Below are 14,138 nucleotides of genomic sequence, written 5' to 3'. Positions count from 1 at the left end.
CCCTCCTCGCGGCCTTCCGCGGCCGGCTATTGTTTCCCCACCATGTGACCACAGCCTCTTGCTGTCTCGGGCTGATAACAGGACCATAAATCTCCCTTCTGGCTGCAGCTTGACACCTGAAACCTCAGCCCAAGCCTGATGTGAGAAAACAAGATAAGACATCAGGACGGGGTATTTTCAAGTTATCCAAGGAGGTAGGGGAATCGTGGTGGGTTACAGGCAGAGATAGCATTCCTCCAGGTGCTGTCTGCCCTGCCATGTAAATCTCCATGAGTGAGACAAATGGTGTTACCTGTTGATAGCATCTACCTGCTGGCCCTACTTCAGTGTTTGAAACTTGTCAGCACTTCTGTGGGTGCTACTCCCTGCAATAATATAATGGGCTTTGGCAGAATCAGAGAACAAGCTTGGGGTTGTTCTGACCCTGCAGAGAGCTGGGAGTTGATGGCTTACTACTACCTACAAGATGCAGTCCCCATGCGTTGATCTAGCTTTCAAGGCTCCCTACAATTTGGCCGCTTCTCTACCACATCCCGAGAAGAACTTCTAGCCGTGAACGCTCTCCATCATGGTGTTTGCTGCCTCTGATGGCTGAGCTGTTCAGGTAGAGGCTAATTGACTACTTTTCAGGGTATCATTGAGAGATCACATATAAAAAGGGGATGTTGAGCTGTTCAACTTGTAAGAAGTTCTTTCCTTATGAGCTTCTATGACTTGATCTTATAGTGTAGAACTCTTGAGACCTCCCAAAGCCCTTCTCAATGGGGGTTCAGTAAGAGAATTAAGCTGTATGTGAAAGGCATCTATTGTATGTCATGATTCAACTTCTTTCCTCTGCAACTGAAATAGAACTAATTATGTACTATCTTTGGGAGCGAGAAAATAGTCACCCCAACACTTTCTGGGTTCTGTGGTTCATAGGGGAAACCCTAATTGAGAACGTCTTTAAGGGAAAATGCAAAGCCTTAACTCAAAAAAGGGATTATTACCAAGGATAGAACTGCTTGTAAGGTATATGGGATGGGTGGACAGAGTAAAACTATTTTTAGGTTGTACATTATCTCATTCTCTGAAACATAAACAACACATGCATAGTTGTATAGCACGGTTTGGTGATCTTGGTCAATGATGAAGTATGGCCGATAGGACCATAGGCCTCCCTGTGGGCTTGGTAACTGATGACGTCTGTCAGATATGGAAGTAACCAAAAAAGGTTTACTAAACTCCAGGTCATGTCATCTTCTCACATTAATGCTTAATACTTATTCCTCTCACTGCTGGTCTAGCCCGTCATGACAAATGGTATGATGAGCTTCAGAGAGGGAAGCCCATGGTGTGCCTCCCAGCAGGACCGCACCTTGAAGTAATTTTGATGTCTTCATCTCAATTAGGTTAAGCCCACAAAAATATTGTCAAAGGGGAGCACACCCAGAATGCACTGGGAGATCATGATAAACACTCCTGATGCTTTGCAGCTGGGCCCATCATCTGCACATTTCACAATAAAATTTTATGATGCGTCCAGACACCCAGCTGCTTGTGTTCATGGGGACAGCATTTCCTCTGCTACACCATTCAGAACTGCCCCACCTGGGACTCATTTCCCTTTTCCACCAACCTTTTTCAAAAGACAATGAAACTTCATTATCACACCGCTCCTGGGACAGAATTTGAGGAATGTCATATCCAAAAAAATGTTCTATAGAGGCAACTTCATTTTATGGGACACAGAAAAACTATTCCATGGTCCCCAATAAGCCATAGGGCTAGTCAGAACTTTGGGAAACATTTTAGAAGGGGCCACTCCAAAAACCCTAATCCTCTTCCAATGGGTAGAGTCCCCAAATTTTAATGCACTATGTGGCATATTGGTTAAGAGAGTGGGCTTTGAAATGAAACATGGGCTTTGAAATGAAACATACCTGCCTTCATACCTCAGCTCACTGCTTATTATGAACTTGATTTCCTCACTTATATAGTAGGAATAACTATACATAACTGACCAAGAGGCTGTGTGTGAAGCACCTAGCACTGTGCTGGGCACGCACTAAGCTCAGTAAACCATGCCTGTTGTCATTACATATTGGATGATGAGACTGCATTCTAGGCATTAAACATGAATGGGGATCTAGTCCAACTTTCTACCTAATACACAACATCCCTTCCCAGTGAAGAATTCTCAAAGCGAAGGATTTATATTTTTGCGTTGGGAGCATTCACAGTGAATTAATTCAACCATGCCATCCTGCCCATCTTAAGGCACAATCCTACCACAGGTCATTGCACCCATTGTAAGAGCTGCTATTTTCTGGTAGTTCTATTTTATAGCTTCCCCTGCAGATGTGGAGAGAGATAGTTACCTCTCCATTTTTGCATTTAATTGTTAATTTTTCAGGCTGTACATGAATATTTTCTCCTTGTAAAAACTATACTATTACACATCCGGCTATACTCTGTCTTGCTCAGTCCCCTTGGGTCCTCTGATCCTCTCTCTTTTCCTCTGCCCTCAACCCCAAGGTAACCACGTTCAGTGGATTGATGGGTACCTTTCCCCACATTTCCCAATCTATTTACATGCCTAGTGTTGTGTTCATAGAAAATATCCAGGTTGTGTGTGTGTTTGAGTGTGTGCTTTAAGCACACGGGTGCCTGCCATGTTATTTACATTTGCTTCTTCTTTTTTTTAAAACTTAATTTGTCTTAGAGACCTACTCATGCTGGTGCAAAGAGTTTAGTGGCAGGCACTTCCTCTGCTGTCTGCACCATTCAGAACTGCCCCACCTGGGACTCATTTCCCATAACCAATGTTAGTTAGTATGCGTCTATTGGTTTATTGTGCCCTGTTGTTGGGCATTTTGTTCATTTCCAGTTTTTCAGTATTATAAAAAAACACTGCAATTGACAGCCTTGTGTCTGCTTTATTACTTTTATTATTATCTTATTCACACATGGGTTTTCCAAGCGAGAAGTAGAATACGAAGTTGTAGGGTAAGATCATTTCAAATTCTGACAGATGCTGCCCAATTGTTTTCCAGAGGTGCTTCACCAATTTTACTCCCATTTTTGTTTTCCATATTTAAAGGAAATGTAGCTTGCAAAAGAGGTCTTGAATTAGGCCAGGTGGAAGTTACAGCTGGTGTGCCCTCAATCACAGGCCACGCCCCTTGGCATCTACCCTCCATCTACTGACTTATAGTTAGTGGATTGGCTGACAGTCAAAGGTATTATTGGTTGACTGGGACAGGAATGAAGATCCAAGGAAAGAAAATCCTTCCTCAGCTCCAGACTATCTGAACCCACAGTATCCTCAAGTTTTGCAATTGTGTTTTGGTTGACTTGGAGGATTGAGAGGATGGGGCAATACATGCCCAGAAAACCCTGGGATGCTGGGGTCTAACTCTGGGGCTCTAGCGCTGCCTTGGAACTCTGGGAGGTTGTGAAGAAGGTGTGGAGAGAAGCCAGTCATCGTGACTCCGATGGATCTGTGGCTAAACAAACACAGGCCCAGAAATCAAATGTCAGGGTCCCAGAAGCATTGTCGGGTTGTGTCTGGGATGAGAAACTAGTTAGGCTAAACCTCTTCGTGGGGCAGGAATTCTTTCATCAAATGTACAGACTTATCCTTACATCCTTTTGCCTGGTTCTTCTGGTGACAACTCAGGGATTGTAAAATTCCGATATTCTTGAAAGTCTGCTTCTCCTCCTTTCTACTCATTCTGCTCTGTCCCAGGTGCTGTGATCAGTGCTGGGAAACCAGTGGTGAACAATCTACAGTCTGGTTCTCACAGAGCTTGTGGTCTGATGGGGAAGAGGAGGGTGCTGGCGTCAGGATGATGCAGTGTGATGTTATAGGTATCATGGGTAAGAGAGGTGCTTCTCTAAGGATGTGGGACATCACTCTTTCCTGTCCCTGAGAGCTGGGCTAATTTGAATGTTTCTATCCAGTGTTTCTGAAAATGCAATGGACCTGAAGCCTTGTCAGTCTCTGACCCAGCAGGGCATTGAGCCTTGGAGATGGGGGGCAGCAGGATCAGGGGGAGATTCAGTCCTCCTGCCAGCATACCTAGTCTGTGACACCATCACACTTGGAGTCTGGGCAGAAGATGCTACACAGCGGGGTTGAGAGTTGTCATGGAACTTGAGCTCTGAGGAGACCCAAAGGGCATTTCTAGCTAGGGTAACATCCAGAGTGGCCCCACAGCTGTCATTTGAGGGAAATTTCCTGCACTATCTCATCACGGCTAGAGAAGCAGTCTCCACTGAAAGGGTTGTAACCCCTCCTAGGTCAGAAGAGGAGTCCTATGGATTCTCCTGTCAATACCAAGAGTGACTCTGCACCACACAGAGTGGCAAAGGAGACTACCCACCTAGGAAAGTCCCAACGCCACATGGGCAGTGTGGATTGTCATGCCAACTTGGCAGCTCTAAACCTTGGATTGAATGCAGAATATCGGGTCACCCCTCCTCTTAGCCTGGATTTCTTTCCCCAAAGTTCTGATATGTCTAGCTTTGCTTTTCATGTCTTACTGAAATTATGAAAAGCCCAGAATTGTGAGTCACTCAAATTGGGGATCATTAGAAAAAGTTAGGAGACTTGTGTTGGGGCAAAGAAAAGAGACATCATGCCAGATGCAGAGCAAGAGAGAGAGGCTTAGGAAGGGGACTTTGGCATGAAGGACTCTGTGCAGGGGAGTCTTTATACACGTGTGTGTGTGTGTGTGTGTGTGTGTGTGTCTAAGAGGGGTAGAGGGAGGTGGGGAGTTAAAAGGATCTAAGCAGAGAGCTGAGCAGATTATTTAGATAAAGGTTAGTGAAAGCTTCTTCTGTCAAGCTCCAACGTTCCTGTGTTCCTTCTGAAGCAGGCAGAACAACTTAGAACCATATAACCAGAAAGGCATTGGACAGTCGGATGAAGGACTTGATACAGAACGGGTACCTCTTGGTATGTGAATTATTCAGAACAAAGCAAAATGTATCTACAAGCATCTCATTGAAATGCTGAGAAAAGAATACCAGAAAAAGGATCTGGTTCAGGGATTCTCAACCAGGGGCAGTTTCTCCCCTGGGGACATTTGGGAATGTCTGGAGACATTTTTGGTGGTCACAACTGAGGTGAAAGCTACTGGCATCTAGGGGTACGTGGGTGGCTCAGTTGGTTACGCATCCAACTCTTGATTTCAGCTCAGGTCATGATCTCAGGGTCCCCTGCTCTGTGGGGAGTCCGCTTCTCAACCTCTCACACTGCCTGCCCCCCCACATGCTCTCTCTCTAAAATAAATAAATAAATCTTAAAAAAAAAAAAACCCAACTACTGGCATCTAGTGGATGGAGACCAGGGATGCCGCTAAACATCATTGAGCGCATAGGACAGCCCCTCCCCAAATAAGAATGATCTGGCCCCAAATGCTAATAGTGCTGAGTTGGAGAAACCATGGTCTAGTGAGGAAAGGATGGCAAATACATATTTAATTTTGTGGTACTAATGATTATTTCAAAATACTTAAAAATTTAAATTGTGTATTTACTTTGCTGTTTTTGTTTTCATTAAAATATGAAAATATTTAGGAGAAGTTTTTTTTTTGTTCCTTTTTTAAGTTCTTTTGGAACTTCTGTTTTCCAGCACAACTGTTTCTAATAAGATCTTCAATTCTTCAGTTCACATACCCTGGGGATTTCAAGAATTTAATTCTTGCAATTGATGAAGGACTACTGGATGGCCGCTGTTGGTTAAAGAATGAAAACTGTTCTGTTTGAAACAATGTGGTCAGAATTTGGGAGGTGGTGTCTACACAACCATCCAGCGAAAGGATTTTCCTGGGAATTCAGGTTGCCAGTATTGTGGCACGATATAATCGGAGAATAATCAGGTTTGTCTTGTGCCAGGGGTGTGACTTTGGGAAACCAAGTATGTGTAGGTATTAAGGCTCTGAGAAAAGATTTTTGTAGGTCATTTCCCACATCCTCCCGTATTTTGTATAACAAATTTCTAAACATTGTTCGAAAGAATTTTGCAGTGAACACCACCAAGATTATACAGTTAACTTGTGCTGTGTTTGTTTACACATATCAACCTACCTCTCCATGTCTCCATTCATCCATAAATCTACCTTCTATTTTGATACATTTCAAAGTCCTCCATTTCATCAGTTACTCCTAAATACTTTACTTTGCATTCACGAACTAGAAAGCAGTGTCTGATTAGGGTGTATTTATTTATTTATTTCTTTATCTATCTATCTATCTATCTATCTATCTATCTATCTATCTATCTATCTATCTATTTATTTATTTTTTAGGTGGAGGGTGAATTCTACACACAAAGGCGCAAATCTCTGGGTGTAATTTTCAATCAATTTTGACAAATTGATACACCTTTGTAACCCAAACCCCTATCAAGGTGTAGAACATTACCATCAGTCCAGAAAGTTCCCTCATGCTCTTTTTCTATAAGTCTCTGCCTCCTGGAACACCGGTCTGACTTTTTTCCCACCCTGGGTTGGTTTTGTCTGCTCTTGCGAAGCATTCTTGGCAAACCAGGGATGAATTCTGGCTCTCCCTCCAAATCAAGCTGGCCAAGCATGTCAGCACCCCCAAATGGGAGTCCCTCCCCACCTGGCTCTTTCCCTCAACTCACCGCTGTCCTAGGTGTTCGTTAGGCACCATCTCAGAAACCACTGGCTACATGTCTCCTGTCCAACCGGGTAGCTGCTTTGCATCCGCTCTTGCTTTCCTCCCTGTCCTCATGGGAATAGAGCTAATACATGACAAAACAGATGTTATTATTTGAATCACTCTTGGATGATCCTTCTATTACTTGTAATCAAATTCAGACTCTCTACAGCTTATAGGCAGAAATTAAAATTATTTTGAATTAAATACGAGGCCCATCAAGATCATATGCCTGCTTCCTTTTCCAATCTCATCTCTTATCAGCTCTTCCCAAGCCCCCTATATTCTGGCTATACTCAAATCCTGGTAATTACCCTAAAAGGCTAAGCTCTTTGCTGGAATACCATCTTTCCCTTGTTTGCTTTGGTAATTCCAACATAGTCTTCAAAATTAATCTCACTTAGTTCTGGAAGCCTTGGCGTATCTCCTCAACCACTTCTCCTAGAGCTTATGCATTTAGAGGGCCGCTGTTATGAGACAGGTGTATCCTTATAGAACTTTATCAGTGCATTTATATGTAAAATAGAAATAACATATTTGTAGAAATCGTAACTGTCATAATATTCTATCTATTAATCTTCAATCAAGTATTTGCATAGTTTCCAACTCACAGACCACATAATCCATCCCCTAGTTGCTTCCCCTCCATCTTTGGGATGTGGTTTGGGTATGGCTTGCATGGAAGAACTATAGGGATTAGAGGTTCCTGTAGTTTGCTATTTTTATAGGAAATTCAATTCTTGTTCTTGGCCCCAAGTGTATTTCTCCCCCTGTATTGTCTGACTTCTTGAAGCTGTAGAATGTGCTAACAAATATACCGCAAGGAAATCAGATTCAGTGACAGAATCACCAGGCCCCAGTCAATGACCTTGAACGGGCCTGCCCTGGGCTGAGGTATTCCAGTACCAAGGAAGTGGATGATTCTGAAAGGCTTAGAGCGAGGTCCTGCCATGTGCTACGTGGCTGGTAAAGCTTCCTCCTGAGGTGCTGTCCCTCTTCTTGGTCTGACCATTAGACCAGGAGCCCCATAACTGTCCCCTCATACCGGCTCTGCCTGATTCACGTTCACATGTTTCCAAAACCCATTTTACCACCTAGTCTCTGAAAATTTCTCTTGAGATAAAAACAGATGCTCAGAAACAAATTTTTCCCCTGTTTTATTATATTATTATATTTAAGGGACAAACTGCTTTGGGCATTAAGATACTGCTTTCTCTATCTGTTTGCATCATTTAATTTCCTGCCAAAAATTTATACACTAACATGATTTTAATGGGCAAAACTAAAGCTATCATTTCCTTTCACACAGGCAAGTCAGGGATGTGCATTTTCCACTGTCCCTACTCCATGCCTCCATCACATGAACCGTGCCTAAGAGTTCTCTCTTGTACTCTGGAGGGAAAACTATTTTAAAATATTTTTTTTTATAGACGAGTGGGGCTTAAGGGAAGCTAAGTTGCCTCAGAGCTCTGGTTTGATTTTCTTCTTGAGCTTGCTTTCTTACTTGGAAGGTTCCTCAGAAACAACTTTAGAAGTATGAGCACCTAAAATTATGTTTAAATCTCTTTTATAAATTCCTGAAATTACTGAGATGATAAGGGGCTAGAGGAAGCATCCCTGCTGGGTGATGTGTTGTCCTCATCTTCTTCCTGTCAAATGACTGAGTTCTAATCTAATATGATGCCATCTCTGGAAGCCATAAAGTGCCAAGTTCTAGAAGACCCCCATGGTTTGTTTGTGTCTACAGTGAAATAGAATTTCTTTATTTAAAGCTCACCCAAATATTTCTTTAAACACAAACCCTTAAACTATTGCTAACTTTCTGCTATGCTTTGAGTGTCAGAAGATGAGAACCTCTTCCAGGGAACTCTCCCTGAAGAATCTCAACCTCAGTTGATTCTGTATGTCATGGCTCCAGTGGATACAGACTCAAAGTATGCTAGGTTCTCAACCACTAGACTTGAAGAGCCAACAGAGGATGTTGGAACTAGGAAGGGGGACTTGAACTGGAATTCTAGCAAGAACAAGGAGAAGACCAAACTGGAGTACATATCTGGGACACCAGGCACAGGAATGATTCAGTCAATGGTCAATGTGGTTGTCAGGGCAACTAAGCACTATGGTTCTGTCTGACATCAGATGCTGGAATATTGGGATGCTGGAACTCAGGATTAAAATATTGGCTTTTTGAGTGAGACTGCATCTCATGGCAGGAGTTCAGTAGACCTGAGAGCTCCAATGTTGGAGGAGGCAAAGGAAGAGGGTTGCAGTCTCCAGGGGCAGGGTATCAGAATGGGTCAGTAGTTTGGTGGTGGTGGTGGGGTGCGGGTGGGGGGTCCAATCACTTCATGGACTAGAAGACTGGTTTCAAAGGAGCACTCTGTAGAGGGATTGCTCAAGAGCAAAATGAAGAAATGTTTACTAAAACATTTGGATTATTTTAAGTAATATTTTCCCCAATTAAAACATTAAAATACAAACATATCAGTGTATATAATTTGGAAAAAAAACTCATAGAAAAACACAGAGAGGTTCCAGGGTTGGCCTGGGCTGGCAGTGTCATAATAGAGCCTGGGGTGAGGCTGCAGGACTGACCTGCTGACCGCTGCTGGCCTCTTCCTGGGAGGAAGCCCAGCAAGTGCTTCCCTCTCACTTGGGCTGGTCTGGGTGCCGGGGAGTTGGACTGGGAGCAGCTCTGCTGGTGCCATCTGCTCTGCGGCCGAGATCTGGTGATTTTGAAGAGAGGCCTGAACAGCCAAGATGAAAACCCCTGCTTCTTTTACCTGAGATGTGACCCTAATGCAGTGAGCACAAAATTATTTTCTATAAAAAATATTTCACATTGGCATCCTCCAGTCATGCTTGTAAAATAAATTTGCTCTCCTTTGGTGAAAAGCAGTGGGTGTTCCTCAATAAAGTTATGGTGTAGTTTTCCACAGATTCTCCAGCTCTGTGACCGAGGAGTGACTTCCAGAGGGTCCAAACTATCATGGAATCATGGGGTCAAAGTTGTCACCTGGTGCTCAGCAGTTGATGAATATGGCTCAATTTTAGGAGCAGCATCGTATTCCCATTGGAGAGCAGCTTTAGTCAGTTTGGGGAAATATTGGACGCCGATGTGTGATTGATCTACAATCGTCCTGTTCTTCAGGAGCCTTGGAGAAGTCACCCTCCACACCTTTTCCTTGCAAAACTGGATTGACATCTAGAACTGTGACTGAAGCCTTCAATGCTTGCACTGGGGAAATTCCACAGTTACCGGTGGAGGAAATATATGTCAGATTGTGTAAAATTTTACCCCCAAACCATTCTCTTCTTGAGAGTGACCTTAAAAATGCAGTTTCTTCTTTCTTGCCAAAGAAAGCAAGTGACAACTCAAATATACCTAACTCTGAGTTGCTGCCTTTTCTCCAGAGTTTAAGTAGTCTTCGAGTTAAACATCTTTGCGTGGGACAGTGTGATTCCAAAGAAAGACTTTCAAATGGAGAAAGGTAAGTGCTTAACATGGACAAGGTAGTACAGATATTTATTACATACTTATTACAAAGCCAAAGCCCCCAAAGATCAAAGCAACTGTTTTTAATGTCATTTGAGAATCATCATCTTACTTATGTAAAGTGACCTCAGTCTTCATTTTAACTGTACCTGTTACTGTAAATCTAGTGCTGTGCACTACGATGAACAGGATAGGGTCATAAATTATTTTTATTTGCAATATTTTTTACTTTTATTCACTTTTATTTTTGTTTAAGTGTTTCAACTTTTTAAGGATTTCTGTTTTAAAAAGATTTATTTATTTATTTTAGAGAGAGGAGGACAGAGAGAGAAAGAGAGAGTGAGCAAGTGGGGGGAAGGTGGGAGGGAGATGGAGAGAGAGAATCTTCTAGGAGACTCCCCACTCTGCACTGAGCCTGATGCAGGGCAAACTTCTTAAGGATTTCTAATGCAATTCATCAGGCTGTATTGTATCTGTACTTGATTTAAGTATTGTTTTAATTTCTACAAAGACCTTATGTTTTAGGAGTATAAATAAAAATATAGTATTGGATATATTTTTCTTCTTCTTGGAAAACCAAGTGCTTAAGACTTGTAACCTTTAATTTCAGACCATGAAATTACATTTTATATTGTTTATTTCAGATAAAAAATTAAATGTGATGTTTCTGCAACATTAGTTTACACTGGGGCCATTAATTTTATGTTCTGTCACACTGGAGCTATGTTATGGGATAAGGAAGAAAAATCAGAACTGGCCCATTTGTTCAGATTATTACTTTAGATTTAGTGTCTGATGTAAAACAAGAGAAGTCATGTTGTTTCATTTCAATAAACCCAGAAAGTATAAGGAACGCAATAGCCAAACTATGGAAAGAGCCGAGATGCCCTTCAACAGAGGAATGGATAAAGAAGATGTGGTCCATATATACAATGGAATATTACTCAGCCATCAGAAAGGATGAATACCCAACTTTTACATCAACATGGATGGGACTGGAGGAGATTATGCTGAGTGAAATAAGTCAAGCAGAGAAAGTCAATTATCAGATGGTTTCACTTATTTGTGGAACATAAGGAAGAGCACGGAGGACATTAGGAGAAGGAAGGGAAACATGAAGGGGGGGAATCGGAGGGAAAGATGAACCACGTGGACTCTGAGAAACAAACTGAGGGTTTTAAAGGGGTGGGGGGTGGGGGGATGGGTCAGCCCGGTGATGGGTATTAAGGAGGGCATGTGCTGCATGGAGCACTGGGTGTTATACGCAAACAATGAATCGTGGACCACTACATCAAAAACTAATGATGCAATGTATGGTGACTAACATAACATAATAAAGTAAAATTAAAAAAAGAAAGAAAGGATAAGGAACTCTTCTTTTCTGAGCTGATAGTGGTTCTTCTTTCCAGAGCCTTTTTCTGATTTGCTTAAAGCATAAAGTGCTGAGGCTCTGCACCGAAGGATGAAGGCATACGAATCAAGGAGAAGACACATCTCTCTGGCAGACATAATTTTCAGAAATTAAATTGTTATGTTATATTCCTCCAAGGGTCATATATTTGCATATAAAAAATAAATGCATCTACTCTGGAAAAAAGAGAAAAGAAAGACCCCAAGAGGAAAATTCTCTTTATCATCCAATTAACCACAATTGGTACATGTCCTTCAAATCACTCTCTGTAATTTAAAGATTGCTATCATACATATAATTTTGAGATCTTTTTATAATATGAATTCTGTATTATTAATTGCAAAGCTATTTTTACATACAACTTTCTGCACATCTGTATGCTTTAGAACATATTCTTTGAAGTGGATTTTTTTCCTGGATCACAGGGAATATTCCTGTCATCTAGAAAGTTTGTGCGGAACTACACTTGTAGGAGCAGTACCCTCTTTGTCACTGACAGCAATTTTCTGAGTCTGAGCTCCATCGGGGTCTCAAGACAAGATAGGGATGCATGGAACTCAGGAGGCTCGTTCTCGGAAAATCCTTTGTCCTGGGGAGTGAAGAGTTTTTGAGGCTTCTGGACATGGCTCTGCCACATACCTCATATACAACCTCAGGCAAATAATGATCCCTCTGGCCTTTGTTTCCCCATCTGTAAAATAACATGGTAGGATTTAATAATCTCTCAGCTCCGTTCAAACTTTGACACTGTTTTATTCTCAATGACAGTGAAAACACTGAGTGAATCACCCAGCTGAATATTCACACTGAATGCTTCATGAACTTGGTTAGTCTTTCAGAAGAAGTCCCTTTGCTGCCCAGATCAAGAAGGAAGACAAACTTTGGGTCCTGGAACATAAAACTCACTGCTCCCATCCCCAACCTGAGACACCCAGCAGCTGTCACATTTTCAAGAGTGAATTACAGTAGGACCTCTCCCCTTCTTTTGTGCTCCCCTACGTGGCAGAGACAGTAAATTCTTACTTCAAGGAATTAGTTTCTAGGGTGTCTTCTTTTTTCCTCTCATGTGGCCGCCTCATAGAAACAGATGGGGAAGGGGCAGAAATGAATGGCAGAACACGACCATGCAAACTCATAAATATGAAAATATGAAAGTGGAATTTCGTGAAGGAATCCAGGCAACCCGACAGAGGGGAGCTGCTGCCGCATCAGCTCAGGAAGGTGGACGGCCCAAATGGACCACAACAAACCATGGGACAGCCTTGTGCTCTGGCCCTTCTCAGGGCTGCCTCTTTTGCTCTGACTCAAACCCTACAATTGTTTCCCAGCTTTTCATGCTGCACATAAGGCACATGGTGAAATCTGGTAATTTAATCGGTTCCTCCTGGTTGATGGGACCAGCAGATGAATGATTAATTCTTCTCTCGACGCAGCTGAGATGCTGTTAAACAGTGCTTCTAAGCGCTTGGAATAAAGCAGTATGGGGGTGCCTGGATGGCCAGTTGGGTAAGCGTGGGACTCTTGGTTTCTGCTCAGGTTGTGATCTCAGGGTTGTCAGATTAAGCCCCACATCGGGCTCCATGCTAAGCGGGGTGTCTGCTTGAGATTCTCTCCCTTCCGCTCTCTCTGCCCCTACCCCCATGCTCTCTCTCTCTCAATCAATAAATAAATCCTTTTTTTTTTTAAAGAGGGAATAAAGCAGTATGTACAGGAACCCAGTGGGAACCTGGTGGAAAGATGGCAATCCCATGGCTAATTTATTTCAAATCACGCCCAGGAAATCCAGTTTACTTCAACAAATCCTGGGCCAGGAGTTAGGGCTGAGGGAGAGCCACCAGGAGCGGCCACAAATATTAAGTATTGCAGAGCTGGATAAGGCAGGGCCGGAGATTTGATGACTGCTTAAATTATTATAGAATGTAAACTCATCAGATGACATCTAATCCGGCCATATTTCCCTCAATTATTTCACCCCAGCAGGGTTTACTTTCCCATCAGTACTGGATCACAGAGCTGTCAGCTGGTGTTTTTGAAGGGTGATTTGTTGCCCTAATGATGATACTGAAATCTGTTTATGGTTGTTTATCTAAGGGTCATCTTTCCTCTGAGGCAGCTTTCTTCTCTGGGATTCTGTTGGGACCGCTCTTCAATTCCCCAAACAGAACAACTGTCAAGGTTTCAAAAAGGTTAAATATTCCATCCCTGTTAATTTTATGACCTATGACTATCATCATTATCTAGCCAACTATGTTAATAATGATGTCTTCTACATGGAAGTTGCTTTAATGTTGACCCAGCACATGCATATGTATTATTTCACAGGCTAATGATACCTAACACAATGATTCTACAAATTAATTGTACTATGGTAAAAACAATGATGATATACATATTGGGCAATTTGCAGGCATTGTTCAAAGCAACGATCCCAGGATGTGAGTCCTACTATCATTTCCATTTTATGGAAGAGTAAATTAAAGCAAAGGAGGGTTAAGCAACTTGCCTAAAGTCACACAGCTGGTAAACTGGGAGACTTACTGAAGGCAGGAATGAGAGCCTCAC

At 42.3% G+C, this 14,138-nt stretch overlaps 1 pseudogene; it reads left to right on the top strand.

The window, feature by feature from the left end:
- LOC113932645 overlaps nucleotides 1–10,164 on the top strand; it is a 39,576-nt pseudogene extending 29,412 nt beyond the window's left edge.
- Nucleotides 10,165–14,138: the final 3,974 nt, after the last annotated feature.

The sequence above is a fragment of the Zalophus californianus genome, chromosome 10 (assembly GCF_009762305.2).
Source record: "Zalophus californianus isolate mZalCal1 chromosome 10, mZalCal1.pri.v2, whole genome shotgun sequence".
Taxonomy (NCBI): domain Eukaryota; kingdom Metazoa; phylum Chordata; class Mammalia; order Carnivora; family Otariidae; genus Zalophus; species Zalophus californianus.
This window is presented reverse-complemented; position numbering and strand designations above follow the sequence as displayed.